Raw genomic sequence first — 19,784 nt, 5'->3', positions numbered from 1 at the left:
AGTCTCTTTGGTAAGTAGAGCCTTCCTTGTGTAACACTTCAGACCTCCTTTTTGTTTTTCTCCTTATCACAAAGTACCTTTCTTCCACGTTGACAGTCTCAGGAGAAAAAAAAAAAAGGCAAAGTCTAGGGTGAAAGAAAAGGTTTACTTTCTTTCTTCTTCGGCCAGGAATGTAACACTTGTGATATGAAGGGTCTCATCAGTAAAGCTTCTAAGGTTTAGATAAAGAACAAACTCAACTTTTGTTTAAAATAAGAGCCCCGACTCCTATTTCATAAACATTGGCTTGGAAAATGAAACAGAATTCAGAGGAAACCCTAGACATTTCTGCAGCAGGAGCAAGGCCTGCTCACTGGCTGGAAGTGCGTGGGGTGCAGGGAAAGGTCTGCCAGGAGGCAGCGAGGGAAAAGCACGGGTCTGAGGGTGGTGTTGAAGCTGGGAGAGCCCTGTGTCTGCTGGGGATAATGCATGTAGTATTCCCCTTTTTTTAGGTTTTTGTTTTCCTCAGAAAACATACACTGGAGACAGAAAATCAGCAGGCACTCCCCATTTCAGCTTCATTCCTAATTTTTGTAAGAAGCAGGCAGTAATTCTCATGTGAAGCTGAACTAATTGGCAGGCCAACATGTCTCTGGAATAGTGTTTTGTTTAGAGTTTGGTACAGCAAACGGGTGATCAGTGTGGGAATTAATACACGAATGTCTAAACAGCTAATTTTGTTATTTTTATGAAGACAATTGTCAATGAGCAATTAAATTTTTTTTCCAGGCCAAATAAACTGTTGTTTTCATGTAAGAATGATTCAAGTAAATAGGGTTGCATATGTTTCTATTAGCGTTTTGGGGTTAGAGCCTCAGTTCCTCCTTTGTGCTTCTATTGGAAATGGGATCTCTTACATGAAACAGATTGTCCACACTGTCTAAACTGCCCAAGCCAGCAACATGATTTATAGAAAAGGGGAACTGAAGCACCAAGAGGTTCAGTGATTTGCTTAAAGTCAGAGAGTGAGACAATCTGCAGAAGGGCTAGGAATGGAACATAATTCAGGTCTTCAGAGCCCCGTACTAGAAACTTAACCACAATACCATCCTTCCTGTTTTAGTGGGTTTTGTTTTCTTCTTCAGAATCTGAATTTTCATTTAAATGAAACCCCTGAAATCGGAATTCTTTGATTTTGCAAGTAAATTAGACACCACATTGCTTCAGAGTCTGCTTTCAGATATACTGAAACCTGCAGCACTGAGAGAAGTGTGAATCTCCATCACCCACTTTAGCTAGGTATTAAGGTCAGATCTTGACGTATTTAAATGGGACATGCCCAAAAAAATCTGGCTGCTGTGACTAGACACTTCTTTATGCATCTCCATTTTCATGCTGACCATATTATCACTTTACAAGTTTGGAGGTAAAAAAGTGAGCCTGCTGAATACAACTTATCCTCTTACTCTTTTAGGCATTTACCTTTAGGCAAGTGGCTATAAAGATGACTCGCCTTATTCAGATATTAATGACCCAGCTAGGTATCGCTGAAAGATGATGTGTATATTCGTTTCTCCATGGCAGCATGCATAAGTTATTATGCCAAGAACAAGATGTAGTTTGAGATGTCCTCAGCTGGTTTCCAGGCCGTGACGAGCATCATGCCTATGCCCAGACAAGGGGTAGTCAGTCAGTACAGAACCAGCTCTTCTGTCTGAGCTGGAATTTGCACTGTTCCGCAGATAATGTGCAATTCAGATCCCACCCAGCTAGGATGGATGCTAGAAATGTGTATTTTTGTCTTCTGAAAAGGATTCCTGTGAGTATTAGTCATGAGGATGTGCACATGGCTACTGGCTAGGATGAAAAGCAGTGTTTTGGGGAAGTTCAGCTAATCAATCCTAACAGTGTACTGAAACTGAGTGAGAGCTGCTCCTCTCATGAGTTTCCCTGAGCACTCCAGACTGAAATGCTCTGAAGTGCATCTCTGATAGAGAAATAAACTGCTAGAATTCAAGGAAGTCCTAAATTCTCTGAGGCTGAGAGGGAAGTTTCTTTCTAAGCTGGCTACTTTGGAATTGTTTATTTTAAATGTTGTTAGTTCCTTCTTCTGGAGCAGTTAATGTTGGTTTCTTTGGACCCTGCCTGTTCTTCATTGGAAGTTCCTTTGTTGATATTAACCACGTCAAATCAAGATCTGTGTTAGTCTTATGAATTCAAAAGCTAAACAGTTAACTGTACAAGAATGCGGTTTGGGTTTTCAACATTTCAGTAGTTTAGACATTCTTCTTGGTGATTATCTGATAAAAAAGAAAAGAAAAAAAAAGCCTCAAATTGTTGGCAGAAGTATTGTGAAGGGGCAGCATGCTTTCTGGTGGGTTTTCATGTGTGGGTCTGTGTGTATAAGCAAACTCCACAGGTGACAGAGGAACTCTAGGTCCCTATAAGTCATGTTGGTGCTAATTGCAGAGGCAGCAGGCTGCCTTTCATATGTGAGAACTGCTGCAATAAAAACTGAACTGGATATTTCAAAGCAGAACTGTATAATGCTATTTTGGCTTCCAGATACACTTACTGAACTACAGAGATTTCAGTGCTGGCTGGAAGAACGTGTACCTTGAATTTCAGGGCCAGGTGCTAATTTTACTTCAGTCTGGCTACCACCATACCTGTGTGATCTTTTTCAAAGACAGTCAGAACAACCCTCCTTCCTCTACTCCCTTCCCACTGCCTTTATCACTGCCCCAGCAGCTCTCTCCCTTGCTGTTGAAGCCACATTCTATGTTTCTCCACTTCCCCATTCCTGTGTATTTTCAGATCCCAAGCCCATGAATGAGGAGCGGTAATATGGCACAGGAAAATCAGCCATGGCACCAAACTCTCTTGCAGCTATTTTGGAGCTAAGGTTTATGTTCATATGTGCAGTTGGAGCCCTCTGTGAAATACAGGAAGGGGATGATGGAATGAAGAGCTTGGGGGAAATTTTATTTGTGAGTGGGGATGCTGAGGATAGAAAACAAAGCATCCATTTATAATCCAAAAAGACATCCAATGTTTCTTTGTCACCATTTTCATGGTACCATTACCCTCTGCTCTTACAGTTTTCCATTCTCACAGGCATTTTCTGACACTTCTCTGTTATCAGTGCCTGGTTAGACTGTGTCCTGCATGGTTTACGTGATGACAAATTTGCATTTGCTATGGCAGATGAACATTGATGCCCTTTCTGGTGCTCCCACGATTCCATCTATTCAAACCACACACAAATGATGAAATTCTGCTGAAGCAATTCAGAGGCTGCAGCATCAGTGTCTGATGCATTCCATTCATAGGCATAACCAACATGAGAAGATTTTTATGGTTGGGCTGAGGTGGAGCAAATTACTCAAATGTTCCCTCACCTTTGGTATTCAGTCCTCAGAAACAGAATAAAATTCATCGTTAGTATTGTCAAATGGATCCAAACCTCAGTTTTATTTCCTTGAATATAGAGAGATTCAGCAATCCAAATTACAAGGAAAAAAAGTGGGCTGGTTTTGAAAGTGAACAAAGACAGACAGAGTGTTGTTAGAGGTCCGCGAAGTAGCACATAGGAAGCTGAAAAGTCAGAAGGTGATGGCACTGTACATCAGACTCTTGCAGTTTCTCATCCGGATCCAGGTGGACAGTTCTATTTCTTTCACAATGCACTGAGACCTTTTCAGATGACCTGGTTGGATTTTTAACTCTTGAAATCATCAAGGCTTGATCTGAATAAATCACCATTAATATTCCGCCATGAAAAAATGACTTTTGTGGCCTTTCCTAGTGCATGATATGCTGGCCTGCATATTCCTGCTGTGATTGCTCTTTTAATCAACTGATCTTTTTACAGTCCCAGTCTAATCTCAAGATAATAAACTACTCAATCTCATATGATGATGAAATATTAAGGACTCAGGATTCTGCAGTATGTAAAAGCTCACATATGCAGTAAATAGGAACTAGTGAACATGCATCTTGTTCTACTTCACAGATAGATGCTGCATTGTTTCATTATTGTCTTAAGGCCTTGGCTAGTTACATAACTTATGTCTGCAAAGATCTGGGCAAGAAATAGGTCATACGACTTTTATTTTTTCAATTCTCAATATATTTACAGAGAAATGAGCCAGATTTCTGTTCCTCTTGCCCCTCCTGGAAAAAGGATAGATCCTGATAGATGGCTTAACAATTGACTTCAGTATTAATTCCACATTTGCCGAGAAGACAAACAAACACAAAACCAAAAAAAGAATTGGATTTGTTTCTCCAGACATCCTCCTTCTCCAGTCTGACTTACTGCAAACCTTGGCCAGTTTTACTTGTGGACTCAACAAGCTGTGTTCTGAATAGATTAGCTCCATCACATTCCAACTCCAGCAGAATTTCTAGGAATTTCTTGAGAATCAGCTGGCAATTTCTGATATAAAACCCCTTTAAATGTAGAACTTTTGGCATCTATAATTAAGGTTGTAAATGAAAAAATTCATCCAAATAAATTAATGAAGCATTCTCTAACTTTAGAAACATCTATGCTAGTTAGATGCAGCCCTCACCACAAACACTCATGGATTAATTAAGAAAAAACTATTATGTTATGCAAAATTACTGTAACATAGCATGCAGGCCTTGATGTCCCCTCTCGGTAAATTAGGCAATTGAGAATATGGAAGTGGAAGAGAAGCCAGCTTGGAGGGCTTCCTCTAGGAGCTCTGTAGACATCTCGCTCAGTTGCTGTTGTCGGGAGGTTTGACGTCCATGGTGACTCACTTGGAAGGGCAAGTTTGTCCTCTGACTCTGTGAGAAGTCCTGTTACCAGCTGTCTTAAACTGGAAAGAAATGCTATGCTGTATTTCAATTGCAAATCTATTTCAGTTCATAATAATGTCAAAATACTGGCAAAATTTCTGATAATGAGTCTAGAGAAAGCATTAGGCTTAATCACATAAATCAAATTGAGTTTGCCAAGGTGACCTTCAGAAACTTATTAACCGTGCCAGCAGTAACACGTGATGACCTCAGCCCACAAGTCATTCTAAGACAACTTGACTTAAAGAAAAACCTTTTGCTAAGGTGGCTGGGACTATTCTTGTATGCGGACAGTTTAGATTTGTCCCTCTCTTTAGTTCTTTGCTCCAGCTGTCCTGTTGTTACTCTGTCTCATATCTTGATTCTGAGCATGGCCTGAGTTAAGTAACCTCTCAGTTTCTGCAGTGGTGCCAAAAATATTGTACGTGACTTTCTAGCATTGCTTCCATACAGAATGATCCGTGTATCCCTGATACAATTCTTCAAATGTGAAGTAATGGGGCTGTTTCCCTTGAGAATTTTTATAGGCAAACGGATGCAATTAAGCACCTAGTACAATAATACCAAGAAATCCCAATCAACGGATGAATGTGATTTAAATCCTGTGCTCTTTCTAATGATTTCCCATATAAGTGGGTTAACATCCTCTCTCCTTGTGTCTATGGGGAAAGGTTAAAATCCTAACGGGGAATATGGATTTCCCAGTCAGGCAGGGAGAGCTCTTTCTAATGCTCATACAACGCCATGACTTCCACATAGCAGAGGTGGAGCACTTGCAGGTGAGATCCTGCACATTGTTATGGTATTTCTTGGCTTCAGAGGCCTCCCAGAGACACAGAATTTCAGGATACATCAAAAATGTAGTCCACTTTTGGACAGGAGGAAATATTTCATGAGATTAGATTTCTTTGCTAAAGGCTTGTCAGGAGTTTCATCGAAGCCCTTCAGAAAATGTCCAGTTAAAGTAGTATATAAACTGAGTAACAAAAGTAGAAGGTCTGTGATCCTAAGATGTTTCTCAAGAATATTTTCCTTCATCCAGGAAGATAAAAGATTTTGTTCTGCAGTGCATTCTGGTTCCTTAGGAGGAATAGGATGCAAGTGCCTTGGGACCATTCCCTGGCCAAACAGCCGTGTCTTCATGTCATGCTTGACCTCAGTGTCCGAAGTGCTGCAGGTGGCAGTGTGGTGAGGATCACCAAGCAGATGTTCTTAGCAAAATGGAAAAGCAGACTTGCATCCAGACCAGAGCAGTATGCTCCAGGCCACTTCAACACTAAAAATAGCTTATTTTTGAGGAGACGACAAACAAAGACATTTGAAGCTCACTTCCAAACACAAATGTTGAATTAGCTGAAAGGATGCCACCCAGCTCCCTCCAGTTTCCTGCCTTCATCCTGACTCTTTGTTCTCACATATTTTCCCCTTATTTTCTTACTGTCCTGTTTCACACCCCACAGCCATCGACTGTTGCCAAGAAAGGGTCCCAGGTGTCAGGCCTGGAAAAAGCATCTTGTCTGGTTCAAGCTTCTTGCTTCCTCATGGACCACACTGAAAGTGACTCACTCCTGGTAAGTCTGCAGTACATAGCATTGTGGTATTCCAGCAGTGTGTTACCTAGCATTCTGCAGTTTTCCTTCTCTGTTTCTGTATGAAACTCAACAAAAATATTAATCCAGCACACACACACACACTCAGAAGAATGCATCTACTTTCAGTGGCTGCATTTACCATCAAAGTTGATAGTGCTTCCTGAAATTGGTTTCTGATCCCCCTGAAAGACTGTGGGTTTTTCTCTCTTTTTTCTTTTCCGTAAAGGTTAATTTCAGGGAAACTGAACAACATATATGAAACTCTAAAATATCAACTTGAAGATAAATTGCGGTACCAAGAGTGTAACTCGTGAACTGCCTCCAGTTCCCTCAATTCCCACGAATTCCCAGTTTCCACTAGCGGGTGGCAGGCAGGTCAGAGTGTGGTTATTTTCTGCTAATCTTGTGCCAAGATGTGGTTTTGGTCATGGTAGACAGGTAGGAGGAGAGCGATTTGGAGGGAGTGGAAATACTAATACTGCCTTCAGACCAGGGACGTAAACCCATTGGTTTTTACAGCACAGCACTCATTCACTTTAGTCAGATCATAATGAATCCTCTTTGTGTGACAGACCTGCTGCCTAAAATACCAAGAATGGTACAGCCTGCACATTTTTGGCCAGCAAGTAGTCTCTTGTGATTCATTCAGCATCCTTTCTCTGCTCTGTGTATGATGATCTCTCGAGTGTGTACTTGAAGGCAGGACTACAGCTGATTCTGTTTCTAAAACGTGAGCTACAAGCAGCACGTTGTGCTCCATAAGAAGTGCTCAAGTGTCCAAAGCTGTCAACACAGACTGCTAAGGCAACTGCTGCTTTGTAGCAGAGACCCACACACTGCTGGACGGGACTGACTGCTTCTGCTGGCTACTGAGGAACAGCCCAAAGAGACTTCCCTCTCACTTCACTCTCCTTAATTTTGCAACACCAAGAGTGGAGCTGGCAGCTCCCCAGCAGTCCTGTGGCTGGTTTTAATTTGCATTAACTTTTCTGTAGACTAGGTCCAGCTGAAGTATTTTCTTGTCAGTATACATATTCCTGGTTCCATTTTCCAGGGCTTGTGGAAAAGCAGCAGATTTGGGAATGCTGCTCGGAAGGCTGAGTGTGCTCCACCAGGGAGCCCTCCATGAATGTAGGCAGGTCCTCCACACCTGCACAGACACCCCATCACTGTTCCTGAGAGCAATTAGTGTTCTCTTAATTAGTAGTTTGTACTTCAGTACTGCACACACTACGACCTGCCTCCTGTCCTGCACCCAGGCACAAATGCTCCACTGATGGATGTGTAACTATGTGGTTACAAAGTCTAAAACTGAAAAATTGGACAATATCAGATTTACATTTGCACATGCAACCTGAAATCTGCCCACTCACATATCTGTGCGCTGAGTGATGTAGGGGTGCTGGTGAAATATGTGATCTTAACTCTTTCACAAAACTAGGGCAGAATTTGCAGGAAAAGACAAGGAAGGCCCCTTGTAACATTCAAGTGCTGGAATTTGCAATTACTGTTTTTTTAACACAGCTTTCTATAGATAAGTCTATACTTCACAAAGAAGGGAGGTATAAAAAGCAGCTTTGCTAGAGTTGCAGCATGTTTTTTTTTTGATACAAGCTTCTCATTGTTCTATTACTTTAATTGCCAGAGGAAGACAGTTTGCTCTTTGGTAGGGCAGGACTCTTGATTCCATGTGCTTGATGCACTACTGTAGGTGCCTGTGCTGATAAGGCATATACTATGACAACATGACAGAGTTCAGCAATGGAAAACATGCATGCAGGCCGGGTATGATTCAAAGAAATCGGAGTGAATGGGGAAAAGTTACTTTATACTGAGGGTAAAAGGATGGAAGGGGAAGTACTTCTTCCATTTGAAGTGAATATGTGGAAACCTCATCAAAATCCAACACTGAACACATGTGGCCTTTTGGAAAGCGTCTCCGTGCAAGAGCGTCCCCAGCATCCAGAGTGATAAAAATCATGTACTGAGCTGAGTCGAATGGCATAGCTGAAGCAGAGCTGTAAATACAGTGGTAGGCGGTTTCCTGCCAAAACTCCCCTGCATGTCCAAGAACCCACTGTGACTCAGCCATTGCAGTCACTGGGAACTCGGCACAGACACTCTTTCTAGTTGGGTATTTCTACTTCTCTTTTTGCACCATATCAAGAGGGGCTCCATTCATCCCTGGAGGAAAAAACCTGACAACGTGGCCCAATATTTTTGTTGTCTTAAAGTAATGATCTTGTTGTAGAAGAGCAAGACTGCTCGATCTTCTTGTGAAAATGTCAGTGACCCATGCCTGTAAAACAACCTGTCTGCTTGGATTCTTGTTAGATCTTTATGTGAAAGTTCCTGGGATTTCCATTAATACACTTTAAATGGGCTCTTACCTGCATCTCTTGATGGCCTGAAAGTGAAGTTTTCACTGCTCTTCTTTTATGTGCAAGGAGACTGAAGAATGACTGTTCTTTTTATTTTAAAGAGTGTGAGTGTGAATATGCTGAATGGATGGAAGATGAGTAAGTGTTTGGTTATAATGCATTTTTCTAGTGTACCTACTGTTCCTTCCAAGAGTTAGCATCTTTGGAAAGATGATCCAAGCTGGAAGAAGCCATGCCCTCGGCAAAATAACAGCAAGAGCAATGTTGAGTAGTTTCTAGGTCAGCAGCATCTAGGGTCTCATCTGCCCAAGAATATTTGAAGCTGTCAGATGTCATCTCCTCACTCCTCTGGATTCATAGCTTTGATGCTCTGTCATTTAAGATAACACTTCCTCTAGTCCATTTTGAACCTGCACAGATGGTTGCCTCTGTATGCAAAAGGTTCTGTACCCACAAAGCTTTACAGTTTTCTGTACCCACAAAGCTTTACAGTTAGCATTGGCAATTAATAAAGCAGACCTGGGAGATGTGCAGTTCCCATCAGCTAAGCTAGAATGGGCCGTTCTGTCCTTTTCCCCTCCTTATCCCACGCAGTATTTGTTCTCTTGCTTCTTTCTTTCTTCTCACATTTCTAGCCTGTCTCATCTCCTCCAGTTCACATTCTTATTCCTAATTCTCTCTCTTTTTTTCTGTTCTTCCTGTGTTAGTCTCAGCTAATTCTGTACTGGCCTCTTCCACAATACTGCTGGAACTCTGTCCCCATCTGAGCTTTCTCTGCATGAACAAATCCCTGTGTCCCAGGTTTAAAAATGTACTTCGCTCTGCTTTTCTCTGCCTTCCAGCTTCCTGAATTTTCTGTTACTCTTTTACTGTTTAATACTTCTTTTACTTTCAAGATGCTCTGTCTTTTACTTTCTTTCTCTGTCTCCAGTAACGTATACTTCAGACAGTTTTGTTTTTTATTCTGAGAATTTTCTACCTTCTCCAGGTTTCCGTTTAGCATCTGAAGCATATCTGTGGTTCCGTTACTGAACTTCCTTTCTGGGAAGTGCAGGCTCCTTGTACTTTGACTCAGGTCATTAACATCAAAGTGGATTCATTTTTTCTTGCAAATTCCCATAACTACCCACTTTACCCACTTTTATCCTCTTTTCCTCAATCCCCTCCACTACCGCACACAGCAGTGCTATGCGGTTCATTCTGCTTGATGAAAGCCACCACAGAGTTGCTGTTCCCCAGACAAGTAACCTGCTGCTGCTCTCACAGCTGCAACTTGTGAAGGATTTGGTGTGTTTTGAAATGCTCCAATCTGAAAACCAAGAGCCAGGGTTTTCACCTAGAGCCGCTGAGGAGGGGATACCCAAGGAGCTGGCAGCAAGAAGGAGCAGAGGGCAGAGGTGAGGCATGCAGCGGGTGTCTGGCCTGGGGTACTGACTGGGAGCCAGCCAAAAGGCGAGGGCAGCACTGGGAGTGCCTAGCTCCTGGCTGGGGGCCTGAGGATACACACTGGCCTGCCACATCCACCTTCCTCCCAGGGGACTGCCGTAGCCCTCATAGCTCAGCACTCTTCTGCCAGAAATACGGCGATACAGACTGTGAGCACAGTACATCCACTTCCACACAAATTTTAATTTCTGAATTTTATTTCACCGAGTGACTAGAATTCTACTTCTCCTTTTCCCCCACACACTCCTTTTTTAAGTATATTAGTACTTAAGGAAAATATCTGGCCCACGTGGGTAGCAGCCCCAGTACCCCACAAACACAGAGCGGCTGCTGAGATCCTGCTTTCTGAGAAGAGCTTACCAGAATGACCGGAGTGGGGTGAGTAGGCAGAGCCTGGGCTGCTGCAGAGCGCTGCACCCACCTGCGTCATGCAGGATGCAATGACTGCTGCTGCCTGTGCTCGGGACGGCCCGTACTCATGTCGGCGAGGGAGAGCACTGCACCCTTATCAGCCGCGGTGAGTCACTTGCACCTTCTGCTACCTCTGGGATGAATTTCGCCTCAGGTTACTTTAGGGCAACATCATTGTCAATATTTCCTTTACTAGAATCTGGAGCCGCAGAGGCGAAAATAAATGCCATTGCCAGAGTCATTAAAAATGGCGGCTAGTTCCCACTAGAGATAAAGGAATCAGATTTTGGGCAGCGCTGAGCAATGCCGTTCAAGTGCTCACTCTCTTCATAACAAATAATAAAGTTAGTAAAATTCCCAAGTATTCAAGCATGCACCTGCCTGCACTTTTCTTCTGGGTGAATGGAAATGGAGCAAAGAAACAGGTTTGGGGGCAATTAACCATGAAAAATAGGAATTCTGCCAGAGGACTAGCCAGCCCATTTTTAATTTGTGGCATTCTTTTTCTTAATACTGTGTGCAACTTGACATTAAGCTTTAACTTGGAATGGGCTTCCTTACACCATGACCTTGAATTACATGCACTCTTCTGGACCCCCCCATATTTTGAGATTGCCATTTTAAAATACAATGTGGTCTAAAATAATTAGGTAACAGTGCTGCAGTGTGCTGAACCCCTGGACGACATGCCATGCCTTCAAACACACAGTTCTATGATAGCTTAGAAAACTTTCCATCTTGAGCTTCCCTCAACGTCTACCTCTCTTTTTCTCTTGTACATATATTGAAGTAGTTTGCGGGGACGGATTTAATAGGAACTTGGACTCAGATTTTCAAAGGAATTAGGCGAAAAACCTTTTTCTCTTGTGCACTGTGCCTGTCAGTTGTAACTGAGAGGGCTTTCTGGTGAAATAGGAAAGCCACGATGAAAAGAAAGGGAAACAAAGTTAACCAGAAAGACACTCAATTTTGTTCCGTCTCTTTATGTTTGTGTCCCTTGTTCACAGGAAGTTCTGCTTTTATCTTTAGTACTATGCAAGTTCCTATAAAAGTCAGTTTAGTTATAATATCACTCAATTTCCAAAGAAATCACTTGGATTTGTATTCAAAAAAACTTGCTGCCAAGCCCCCTCTGCTGGATGTGCATCATGTTTTCATCCCTGCATGCTGAAGACCTCTAGTAAAAGCATTACAGTTCATTATTGATAAAATAGTTACAGGCTGAGTTCAGAAGATCATTACTGTCTTTCTGTTACCTATCATTATCTCACAGGTTGAGATTCAGATAAAAGTCGGGGTGGTCACTGCAAATATGTTCAAATCCCAACATCTGAATGAGTATGCAGTCAGTCTGTCATCTCGCTCTTTTATCATCTAAATTCTCCTCAACAGTGTCCACTTTCTTCACTCCCACTATTTCTCTTATGCATTATTTACATCTTTTGCCAATGATCTCACTGCATGCAATCAGAGTGTACTTGCATAGTATGCCTAAGCAGGAAATAAAAAAATATGAATCCAAGAAGTAGATGTGTTTTTCCAGGGCAATTCAAACTTTGAAGACCTGCTTGCTTGTCTCTGAAGTGTGACAAAGGAAGTTCGCTAGGTGAAAAACAATACTAACCGCTGTTTAAACCATGCTTTTCATTTGTGTATGACAAAGCCTCTTGCGGGGACCATCTTTTTAATTACAGACTGGGAAACAGGCCCAGCAAGGAAAGACAATCTAGTCACTTGAGCACTAAGTTAGAACTAAAAAGACATGGATTTAAGCCCTGTTCTAAAACAGACTGGCTGGTGACCTTATATTAATTGATTAGGCTAAAAGCCAAAAAAAGAGGTGTGCCACAACATTAAGCGTAAAATTGTGAAGCTCCTGAGATAAGGCACTGGACCAGTATCGTGCTCCTCTGCAGCGCACACGGAGAGTTGAGTTTCTCTGAAAGCAGATCCAAAGTAGCCGGCATGCCTTGCACACAGCCAGTAAGGAACTATGCCTACAGAGATCTGAAACTTTTCTCCCACTTGAGCTCATGCACCTTAATCAAAGGTTTAGAGAGTTCTGCTCTTCAAAATCAGGTCTCTGAAGAATGGCAACCTTGAAAAAATCAAACAAGCTGAAAGAATGTTGCTGGGTAGGAGATCAGTATATAGAAAACTGAGATTTCTGTCCTTGCTTAGCACGATGACGGTCAAACTTTGGTTCCTGGCCTTTCTGGAAGGTGTCCTAACTGCTAAGCAGAGCTCTCTTCTCATTGAAAGGGGAGGAGGAATCTTTGTTAGCCAAGGGAGACTCGGAGCTTAACAGCTTGAGCACTCACCTATGAGTGGGAAATGCTGAATTTCTGGTGTCTCCTCTGAGTGCTGTTACATATTGTTCTTTAAGCAGTTATTAGATGAAGTACATAAGTGGTATTTGAAGTTGAGCCAGGATTCAGTGCCTCACCTCTCTCAAATCAATGCCTCAGCCTGCAGGCTTAAAGGAAAGTCCCATTCTTTCTGTCTGTAGCTCAGTGGCTCTTGAATGCCTTTTTGTGCACAAAAGTGAGTTCACAAGACCATAGAGTGCTTGCTTGTATAGGCTTGTGGCAAGGTCATCTCTTCAAAAGGAGCGTGACAAGCATGTGCTTGAGTCCCTCTGTGCCAGGAAGGGATCTAAGCGTGAATTCTCAAGTGATCTCACTGGTGAACTACTGGATAGAACTGGTGGATTTAAAAGATCATTGAAAGAAAATGTCTCTAATGAAGTCACTGAAAGGGTGAGATTTTTTTTCAGTTTGCTAAAATAGTGACAATTGTCCCATAAGGATCAAATTGTAGTAAAGCAAAGTGAAACATAATGCATTTGTGTCTTACGTTAAAAATACTTTGTATGTAATTGTATTTCAGAAGAAAATGTGAGCTAAAGTTTCCTGGAGTATACTGTAAGTACAGCTTGCATCCTAGTGAGTTTAAATGACTATTCAATCTTAGCAAGAACAGCCAATAAATGCTAACATTAACAACAGGTTTGGCCCAGAAAGAAGTTCTGGGGAAGTTAGAAAACGAAATTTGTGCTTAGAATTTGTCTAGCATCTTCTCAGGACCAAGGCAGCTGCTTAAGTAGAATTAGTCCTAGTTACGTGTTTGCAACGTTTTGTGAGTATGCAGTATTTCCTGTCTGCTGAAATATGCAGCTGCATTGCCTCCCAGGTTTTAAGTCGTCTGTTTCTTGCTAACTGCAGCAGAGTGAAAAAGACAGTATTATTGCAGGGTCTATGAGCAATGAGGGAAGAAAAAAAAAGGGAAAAAAAAAAAAAGCAGCAGCAAGAAGTTCTTCATTCCCAAGTATTCCATAATCAGAGATTGCTCTATAATGACTGGGGGGGGGGAAGCTCTCCTTCGTCCTGAGGCATCTGGCCAATCTTAGACAAAGTTCAGAGCTTTCTCAGTTTGCAATTCCATTATAGATGTCTCATCTTACCTTCACAGAAACCTTATATTTCCATGATCACAGCTAACCTGATTCCACAGAGGCCAAACTGTGTCAGTTTAAGCTATAGCACTTGGTAGTACTTGGTAAAAGCTGGGAAGTGGAAGAGGCAGCTCCCTTCTACCAGAGCAGGATGGACAACCAGGGCTCGCCTGGATGGAACCTGTCCCTTCCCTTTCTCACCTTCTGAAATGCACAGCCTGCTTACTTATACAGAACTACAACAAGAAGATACGACTTTTGAGCTATTAAGCTGAGGTGCTGTATAATCAGACACTTGTAGATAATATAACGGTGTGAATGAAACGCAATGAATGAAAGCCATGATGGAAACTTGTTCTTTAGTACATGCTTGCATGAGAGATGGCTACTGGGGAAGATTAAAGCATTTCTCCTAAAGCGTCTGTTGCTTTACCTAATGAAACAACAAAGCAACAATAAATCTTCTCCCACTCACATACCAGGAATTTCACACAGCTTAATGCATGATTACAGATCATAGATTTCAATTTCAAGATAATGTAAACTGCAACTTGCAAAACATGCAAATTCCTTTGAATTCAAAAACAGAAACTTAAACTTTCCCCATATTCTAAGGACAACACAGCACTACCTCTCTCCTGACTTTGCAAGTCTTTACAAATATTATCAGTGAGTAACACGCAGCAGCTGTGTGGTGGAGATTTCAGAAGCTCTGGTGGAGCAAGGGCTATAGTTTTAAGCTGGGAAATGCAGCCTTTAGAAAGAAATAAATCTATCTGTTTTACAAATTAATTTTACAGGATGAATTAAAAAGATGCTCTAATTACTTTCAGTTCCATTTCCTTTGGTTGGAATTTGTTTTCCCCAGCTGATGTGTCCAGCAAGAATGCAGGGTAGTACAATGACACTTCTAAGAAACAGAAGAGAAAGCAGCCACAAGCTAAAAGGGCATTCAGTGAATACTGCCACCTGTGAGTAAAATGTGCCACTATTTAAATGCTCACTCCTTTGAGTGTGAACTTTAGGGACTTTCTTAATAAGGACTTTTCTTCCTAGCCTTGATTCTGCAAGTTACTTAAGACCAATGAAGGCTGAGACAACCGTTGTTTTTTATGACCTCTATATACATTATATATGTTGAGTCTAATCCATATACACAAATACATAATTTTACCAGGAAAGGCGGAGCAGTGGAACTGGGAAGGGATTGGGGCCAGCCCACTCGCATTTAAAAAATGTCTGCCCTGAAATATGAATTCCTTTAATCAGTATGGTTAACCCTAGTTAACCAAATGGTTTCCCCCATAGTTAACAGTGGAGGAAAAAAAAAAAAAGAGGGCCTGAAGAACATTTTTTGCCACCCAGAACGTTTTTTTGCCACCCAGAGGAGATGTTCACCCAATTATTTGACATGACAGAAGTGAGTGTAAAAGGGATGGCATCAATTAACAGTGTGAAAGCCCTACTGACTGCACTTCTGCCTCCTTAGTTCCACTGGTGGCTGCTGGGGTCCTCATGGCCTGGAGTGGACCAGAACTCCAGAATTCCCAGCGCAGGGAGAGTCAGAGGTACCAGAATGCAAATAAAGGAGGGTCTCTGTCAAAACATAGCTTCAAATAGCAGAACACAATCCTCCCTCTGCCCTAGAATCTATGTAAACAATGAAAATGAAAATATCTAATCTACACGTGAGGATTGTTTGCTCATAATTGCTTTACTGTGTTTCAAAAGAATCAAGATAGAAGTGTATCTGGAATACAGAGATATGTGGACATGAAAAGGAAACCACTCTGCACCTTTCACTTTCACCCTGAGCATTTCTTGTAAATGAGCCTGTAACGAGTAACAAAGCCTGCATACTCTGATGAACTTTGCCTTGCAAATCAAAAGCTATGTGCTGTGCTTTTCTGAAGTGTATACTGCCTGAAGTTCATACCAACTCAAATTGTAGCAGAGCTACAGTTCTTCAAATGTTCCTCAACAATATTTTTAATTATCTGAATATAAATGCTTGATGTTCGAAACATCAAAACTCCAAAGGTGCAAGCAAAAACACGCACACATTTTCATGCCTGCTCTGCAGTCACTTTATGCTATGTGACATTTCTATGAAACAGATACCATTTACATGAGCTGATGTCCCTTATTTGGCTCCTAAAGTGTTGACAGTTTCTATGTGGAGTAAACAAGCACTGCTGGATTTTGCTACAGAATTCGCTACTGCAAGTGTGGTTTTGTGGGCTCCTCAGGTTTTGAAAATAGGGCATCCTGATTTTGCCTTCATCATCTATTGCTGCTTTTCATGACAGGCTGAAAGCTTGCTAAATTACTGGCTTCAATATGTTTGAATCCCTGAAGAATCATCTTCTGATTTTTCACTGTCTTTGAAATTCAAGTTCCAGGTTTGTTGTTTAGTTTAGAGGGCTGCTATATGAAGAGCTGCCTTTAGCTTCATAGGAAACCAGTGCAGACATGCTGCATGGAGATGCTCTGATCTCAGAGCAAAATTTGGTTATTTAAGGAAAGTCACCGTGTTTTGTGACTTAGATAACAATTCCATGATTAAAAAAAGAAATAGTTTCATTTGATACTCCAAGATGGGGATACAGCTACAAAATATTAGCTAAAACACAAACAGTGAGGGATATTTGCTTTTTCTACACATTTTCAGTGACTAAAAATCAGGTAATACACCAGCTGACTGCTCTGCTTGGCTGTGTGAGCCACAGCTGCCCCCAGTCCTGGTATCTGCTTAATGGCTGTCTCCTGAAGACTCTGCAAAATCCTCACACAGCAAAAGAGATGTGAGCTTTTTCCACTCATGGCAATCCATGAACCCCTGGAAGCTCATTTCAACCTTTCCTCTTCAAAGAGCTTGAGGTTAATCTTTAACTTCCAAAAGATCTTTCCTGAATGTACGTAGGTGCATGCTGAGTGTGAGATTGGTTTAAAATTCTTGAGTCATTATATTAAAACTGAGTGGCTTTTAATCTTGTTCTAACCTTTTATTAATTTAAGTTCATATGACCAGTGGTATAGCTCTAATGCCTTTGGTTTAAACATAATAATGCTTGTTGGAGAAGATGGTCTCTTTGATTGGACCCAAGAAAACCCTGGTCTGCTTGAAAACTGGATAGTTTTCCAAAGTCTTACGTCTCCCTACAGGCACAAAAAAGTTATTTCATGACCCTTTGAGCAGGCCTTGGATATTGGAGTCATGCCAGTGTATGCTCCATACTGGCTGTAACTTCTCAGCCTCACTGGCCTCTATGTATTTTTCTAGTATTTGCCATATCAGATTTGAAGATTCTGGAAATAAAATGCCACTCTTCTGGTTGCTTTTCTTTAGGAAGACAATTATGTTCTCACTCTCAATGGATAAGCCGGATGCTGGTGGCGGTAATGGCAGAGTATTTACAGAAGGCCTGCAGCTGTCAAGGTAGGACACTGTGATCTGTATTCACCTCCAGTGGTGATGGGCTCTCCAGTCTTGTTAAGCTTCTCCTGAAGGTCCAATATTTTCATGAAGTGCAGTAAGTCAAAAGGTCTGAACCACTGAAGTCTCCCTGGTACTGGCTTCCCTTCAGTCAGCACTAATACCTAACGTTGGATGCCAGTCATATTTCCTGTTTTAAAAAGAGTTATTTTTATGTTAATGCAATAATTTAAATAAGCCCATCTGGAAGCCAGCTTTACAGGTTATTTCTAAGGCAGCAAGTAGTACTTGATAATAGTACAATTACGATTAATTTCTTCTTTGCTCTTTAACCATGTCAGGATCCTTTTCCACAGAATGTGGATTTGTTTCAGTTACTGACCAGTGAATTTATAGCATGGAAAGGCACAAGGAGGTGACACCCACTTCTGCAGAACATGACTGGAGCACTCTAAACATTTCCTCTAAGAATTCTTTGTAACTGAAATGAGTCAGCTAAGCTGGAGAACTTTGCACTGTTTTCATCCCCCATAGGCAATTTGTGATGACAGGAACTGGTTAAGTCTGCATGATGGCGAGAGCAATGAAATAATTTCTCATTAAGGCTGGCTGTATGAGCTGAGGCTTCTACCCTCTCTGCAGAGGTGCCTAAGCCAAATGCTCTTTTTCTCTTTGCCATACAGAAGGTGCAATCCTCCACTAACTCCACTAAACATAAACACACATGTATGGCACTTATACTAGATTCTCCAAAAAGAGCACAGGAGGGCACCTTACTAAGGCTTTTCTTGATAGCACTTGCCACAAAAGTTAGCTCATTTTTACCGTGGAGTGACTTCCATACAGTTTTGGCAGGACATCACTATGGGAGAGCCTGGACTGTGGCTGTTGCTATTAGCACTGTTTTGATGACATCTGATGAATGAAGGCTCTCATTGCCTTGTCCATGTCATCTCTGAAGTGCCTCTTAATCAGAGCTACCTGCTAACTACAGTTTGGCAGGCCGCAGCTGGAGTCTTCCTGTTTCAGCAGATGACCTGCCTGTCTCCACGTCTTTTGAAATGGCTGATGAAACATACTTTAGCATCCGTGTGTCAAACCAGTCAGACCAAAAGAATAAATTACATGCAGCAGGAGTCCAAGTTAGGGAGACAAATATCTCTGATTTTCAACCCATTAATTCCAACCATTCATCCATTAAAGTCATTAATTTATGTTCAGTGATGATGAGATAGCCTAAAAAAACCCCAAAGGATGAGGATGTTTTTCCAGGCTTCACGGAGCAGTGTGTCAGCACGTCCGCTTTGCACCTTTATGTGGTACAAAACAAACACCAGAAAGCTACTGAATGTTATAGTCCTGTGATTGTCTCATATAGTTTTGTGTGCAATGTAAGAAAATAAGCATCAGCTTGGGTGGATCTCTTAAAGGTGAAGTTTGACTGTTCCTTGTCTGTGCTAGAAGTCTTGTTAGGGACTTCTCAGTGGTAGGAAAGAGGCTTTTCTGTAGACATTAATCAGTGGACTAGGACAGAGCTCTTTAAAACTCTTTCAGGTAGGATGAGAGACTGTAAAACATCAGAGACCTGGCTCCTGCATTGTGGACTGTCTTATCTATGCATAGTCTGACCTTTTTCTTACTCACACTGAACCAGCACCTCTCATGTGCATGTCAGCGTGAGGAGTAACATCCCTGAAGACTACTTCTTTAGAAAGCACATGTTGCAGCAGCAGGCAGATTGACTCCTTTCAAACCCACACAAACCAGAACTCTGTCTCATCCTGCATGCCCTCAGAATATGCAATCAAATTTAATCCAGTGTTATTTACAGCCTGCTGGCCACCAACTCAGTGCCTTTTCCAACAGCGTGATGAGCTTCCTCCACTGCCATTAAATGCAGTGTGATTGCTGTGGGATCACCTCCAGAAAACACTGCCTGTTGAGACATCAGATGTTTCTCCTGCAGCTCAGAACACGTCTCCATGCTGAGCCAGCTCTTTGGTAGGAACTTTGCACACAGTGCTATGTAACTTTGCTTTTTACTGAAAGGAACGGATTTTCTGGTTTTGGAAAACAAATCCATTACTCGTGTAGCTTGGCAGTACTTCTGCCCTTCATGTAACAGTTTCTCTAAGGAAAATCTTTTAAAAGGGACCTCTTAGTCTCTCCTGCCTATTACACTCTTGAATTAGGGAGTTAGGGGCCCTGAGTTGGGTCTTAGTTTAACTGTCCACTAAATTAGGGGCCCTGAGTTG

The 19,784-nt window shown here is 41.8% G+C and overlaps 1 long non-coding RNA gene across 1 annotated transcript; it reads left to right on the top strand.

Moving 5' to 3' along the window:
• On the top strand, positions 8,040-19,778 carry LOC110405699. Its single transcript, XR_002443074.1, has 3 exons — positions 8,040-10,745; positions 17,443-17,532; positions 19,396-19,778. It is a non-coding gene; the product is annotated as an uncharacterized LOC110405699 (long non-coding RNA).

This window comes from Numida meleagris, chromosome 13, assembly GCF_002078875.1.
Source record: "Numida meleagris isolate 19003 breed g44 Domestic line chromosome 13, NumMel1.0, whole genome shotgun sequence".
Taxonomy (NCBI): Eukaryota; Metazoa; Chordata; class Aves; order Galliformes; family Numididae; genus Numida; species Numida meleagris.
Note: the sequence above shows the minus strand (reverse complement) of the source record. Positions and strands in the feature narration are given on the sequence as shown.